The sequence below is a fragment of the Micropterus dolomieu genome, linkage group LG15 (genome assembly GCF_021292245.1).
Source record: "Micropterus dolomieu isolate WLL.071019.BEF.003 ecotype Adirondacks linkage group LG15, ASM2129224v1, whole genome shotgun sequence".
In the NCBI taxonomy this organism is placed as follows: Eukaryota; Metazoa; Chordata; class Actinopteri; order Centrarchiformes; family Centrarchidae; genus Micropterus; species Micropterus dolomieu.
The window spans coordinates 23026883-23032257 of record NC_060164.1 but is presented as its reverse complement, the minus strand read 5'-3'; positions in this window follow the sequence as shown (position 1 = coordinate 23032257).

Sequence of the window (5375 nt, the reverse complement as noted above, 5' to 3'; positions counted from 1 at the left end):
GTCTCTTTCTATCTCCTTCTGCCTCTCTCGTGCCAGCTGTCTCCAAACCCCTGTGGTCCTCCCTTCCTCGCCCCCCCATCCTCTCATTCCTCCTCCCCTTCATCTCTCTCACCCCAGTCCCCAGCCAAGGAGGAAAATGATCCCTAGTAAATAATAAATCAAGATAAATGATAATTGCTCCAATTTTTTGTGTGTTCCCCGTCACTTAATGAGCGCCATAAATTAGCAATGAATACGTCTGACAGCGTTTGTCAGAACACGGTCGATGCAAATGTGCCATGGCATCCTGATGGTTAAAACTTCTTCTCCATGTTTCTTCAGCCTTGAGATGCATCCTTTAATTCAAATGATCAAAGTACATATAAGAATTTATCACAGAGTTCAATGTACAGAAATGAATGTGCTGGATCCTCTGAGGATGTAAGGACAAACTGTGAGAGCCGACAAGGAAAAGCAGTTTGTATCAAAAAGAGAAAGATACTTTGTCATCTATGATTGTGATTTACAATATGGTTAGGGTTATAAGACTCAATTTCAGCCTAGCATTTCCATGCCTGCTTACAGGCATCATTTAGTATTTCCCTGAAAGCTTTTTTCAAAAAATAGTTCATATTTTGAGTTAAGAATCTGTTATTTGTGTTATAATGAGTATTTCAGCTCATTATTCCTCATTAGTTTTATAAATAACTGAAAATATCCTGCAATATTATGTCATTGTGAAAAACAACAACACCCGCAGTAAAAGCACATACACATACACACACACACACACACACACACACACACACACACATCCTGTACAGTAACTGTAGATTGGCTGTGGGTGAGCACCCGAGCTTAAGCCCTGTCCCTCCGTCCCTGTCAGACATCAAACGGGGGGCCTTGGCCACAGATCGCACACACGGTCATCCCCAGAGACTGCCTGATTGAAACCTGGCAACAGGACCAAACAGCTGCTTCAAACAAAAGACATCTGCATATTTCAGATTTGTTTTTCATAAATTAACACCGCAACCTGCCAAAAAGCTGGGCGAGGGAGTCTATCGACTTGTGTATAATTAGATAAAGTTTACAAGCTTTGAAAGTTGGAAATTAGCATGAGGTAAAGGGGTGCTCACCGGGGAGAGGGGGGACTCGGCTTACAGGCATGTTCCTGCCTTCTTTTGTAATGACGGGCAGGTGGCGGGGGGTGTGGGTGGGGGTGGTAGCTGTTCAAGCTAAGGGAAAACATACAAACACAACTCCTCCGGAGTTTGTTGAAGCCATAACAGTAGCTCAGTTTTGTTGTTCTCTTCAGAAAGGTTCAGGGTGAAGTTTTTGCGTGTGTGCTGACAGTAGGTGATGCTGCTGGCTGTAGCCAATTAAAAACTGGCTGGCTTTTTTAAGCTCTTCCTTTGACATAACGACACCTATTGTGCATTTGTGTGCACATGCATGTGTGTATCTCTGTTTAGCTCTGAAAGGCCCCCGTGTGTTGCCTTTATAGGGTCAGATAGCGAGCTGTTTCACTTGTAAAAACCCCTTCAATTATTCAGTGAAGTCAAGTCGGCCCTTTATCTCCCGCTTGTCTCCTGGTGTGTTTGGGGACAGCACGGAGAGAGTGAGTGCAAGGGCAAAGAGAGGGATGGTGAGAAGAAGGAAGGGAGGGAGGGAGGGATGAGAAGGAGCGGATGTCTCCTCAAAAGCATTGCTGCCTAATTACTAGCTCATTTAGATCAGCAACCACAGTTATAAATAACCCAACAGCTGGCGCGATGGAACCAGACAACACCAAACACGGAAACACAGCACAATATCACAGTCAGCTGAAATAAGCACTGGAATGATAATGGTGTCTGTGGTACACAGAAAGAAACTGATACATTTCAACATGGTTGTGCTGTTTACAATCTAAAAACCTTCATATGGGCCAGGGGAAAGGGTGAAGTTAAATTTAAGAATACATGTTATACTAGAGTTTACTTCCAAAACTCCTGAACATCAAATCTCTGGTGTGCATATATCAGTCTTCCCATGATATAAAAATGCTCTTATTTTACAATAAAAAGTTTTGAGATAACCAATCACAATGGTAGTTAGCCACAGTAGATATGATTAAATAGATGAAACAATTTAAAAAGAAATCACCAGTTAGATTAGATTGGGTGGCTTGGATGCCGTATTTTCTCATGTTTGCCATGTGAAGGTTTTTGGTCTTGGTTATGTTAGCTGAAAATGAAAATTTCACTTACAGGGAAACTTTTAAATGCAAGTTTTAAATTTAAACTGTTTAAACACCCTTAATACTACTACTGGGTACTAAACTACTGCCTGTTTTTCTACACGTCTTCCATGCAGTTCTTTGTTTGTGGTCAAGTGTATTTATTTATCTATTTTGTTTATTTCCTCATACCAGGCTGAGAGATCAATGTGAGATGTCCAGACAACAGATCAAATATTCATGTGAGTCAGTATAATAATATACTGTCATGTGCGTATCCCCCAGGCTAAAGGAAAGATTTGAAACATTTCTCTGTTTGTGTCAAAGCTCCTACGATTACAGGGCTGCTTCTTCTGTTAAGTGATTATACAGACAACTTGGGAGTGATATAATTACCTCAAACATGGCAACCCTAGTGGTGGAGCTTGTGGAGGTGATAATATATGGTAATTACCAGTTTCTAGGGCTGAACAATCTGGAAAGAATGTATTTAAGATAAAAGCATGAAAACAACCCCGGCAGCGCTTTTACATGTACAGCGTGGTGTTTGCACTGTTAAGGAAGACAATGGCTGTAAACATTTAAGAAATGATAATGAGATAAATGCTGTATCCCTTCCGGAGTACACATGTATTTTTGTTCATAGATGTACAGAGTAACAGTCCTCACAAACACATTTAACAATGGAAAGATTAAAATCTTTATCCCCAGAAACATAGTAAATAAAATTACTGTCTAGACAGTTATTAGATTAGGTTTAGATTGTAATTTTAAAAAGTTTATTGTTCTTTCACTAGCTCATTCTTTTTACTAAAGGGGAATGTAAAATTATTCATATTTGGTTTTTTTAGCCACAAAATACTTTTTCGTGTCTGCATCATTTATACATTTTTACAAAGAAACTGTTTGTAAAAATTTAAGTATCTCCGAATGAATATGACTTTTCCCGTGAATGAAAGGTATTTCTCACAAACAAAACTCTGAAATTTCAATAACTTATTTGTGGCAAGTGGTGACTGTCAAATCTTTGCCCCGTTTACACACACCTTCACAGGGGAAACACAACTCTCACACTGAACAGGAGAACGTAGGTTTTTCAAAGGTATTCATTCAGTTAGAGCTCTTTGACAAGAAGCCTGTGATACAGTGGATCTATTTTCATCGTTGTCTCTTGATGGACATTTTGGCAGCAGATGACGGCTCCTCAGTTTGAGATGAGGAGACTGAAAGACTGTAGGTCTCTGTTAGCAAACAATGGGCAGGTTTCTGTTTCAGCAAAGTGAAAGACCAGAGCGAGAAAGGTGATCTTCATGTCCCAGAACGCACTCGCAGAAATGAAAAATCTGATGGGCAAATCCAGTTTTCCACCTTAATATTAAAGATATTTAATATTGAAATATCTAACATTTAAACGTATGTGTCATCTGGTGGTTCACTTGTATGACACATAGAAACACATAGAAATTGATTTAGAAGAAAGGAGAGCAGGTGGGTGACATCAAGATATCAATTTACCACATTTATCTTTATGTTGCTCATTTTTCAGGTCTGCTTACACCTGGTTATTTAAACGCCTCTCGAGTCTATTAAAAATAAAACCTTGCCTCGTAAGCATCGCTGTCTACACCAGTGTAACTAATTTCCAACATCTCTAAACCCAGAGTGATGGAAGGACTCGGGGAATAGGAGATGTTAAGAGTGGGCGGTCCCTCCTGTTGCAGAAAACTCTGGTGAGGGGTGTTCGCCATATGCTCGCCTGATTCCGAGGGAAAAGGGCTCAGAGGATAAAAGTGAGCGCGGCAGCAACGGCCCCCCATCAGTGTGTTCAAAGCATCCATATGAAAATGACTGTGTACAAGACTTCTACTGAGGCCAAATTTAGATCAAAGGAAACCCCGGGCAGGAGGGGAACAGAGGGAGGGGGAACAGGGTTGGTTTGGGGCAGACAGGGAGTTGTGCATGAAATGTAAGTTTGTGCAATGTGATGAGCAAATCTGTGTGTGCATGGGAATGTTAATACAAATAAGTGGGGAAATTTGTCAATTTATTTTTCCCCTATACACTGAGGATGTCAATACCAAATTGGAGCTGTTAACTTGTGATGTGACTTCCAGCTGAGTGAAATGAAGTTGTGTCTTTTCCAGGTCACCAAACTGACACTTTTACTGTACAGACAGGATTGAATTTAGAGAACAGGATGTGTAGCAGGAGATGCAAATTAGCTTTTGATGTTTTGAGTTACAGTATATTTGTTTACTAAATTTCTCTTTTGCACTATGCAGAAAGAAATCTACCCATCTGTGTTGCTTGATATAGTGTAAATAATTATTTAAAAAGCATTTTATCCTTTCTCTTGGATAAATTATCACACTCAAGATCCTTTATTGTTTAAAATGTATATATTTTTCCTCTAACATCTACTACAGATGCAGTCATTTTGCATTTTGCAATTGCATTGATTGACAAATTGTGTGATTTAATGTATAAAGAATTTGTCTTTAAATCTAACCGTCATTGTTTCTGCATTTCTGTAGTGCACTTCCAAGAGACCGCATGTCAAAACAACTATAGACAGGCTCTAAAATGTGTCTTTTTGGAGGATAAGGCTGCTGTTCTATGTTTTTCTTACTGTCAACAAAACCAATGAAAAGCCCTAAAGGAACAATGTGCAAGCCCATCCCTGATTTCTTTTCTGACTTCCCTACTCCATTGGTTCCTAATGAAGTAATGTAAATCTTTAAAAACAGTTCACAAATATATTGTTTTGTTATGGCTTGGCTAGTTGTGGTTGGTTTCAGTCTGTTCGTGGGATTTGTTGACAATAAGTAAATCAGTAGCCTAATTTTATAACCTACATCTTTAACTTATTTTTCCTCAGGAAGACCTACCAAACACTGGATGTTTAGAAAACAGCCAATGTAAACCCTTTGTTGGCTAGATGCTGAATCACTGTGTTATATCAGTCAGAGATATAAAGCAGAGCAGTACAAATTATTTATATAAAATGTTATTGACTTGTGCTTTTACCATAAATCACAATCTTAAAGCTCCTGGTCATACTGACGAACAAACTCTAACACTGATATATGAGAGGTTCAGTCGGCTTCACTCCTCACATCTTTCTTCCATCTCTTCACCTCCTTTCCTTAATCTCCCCCTCCCCCTCCTCCTCCTC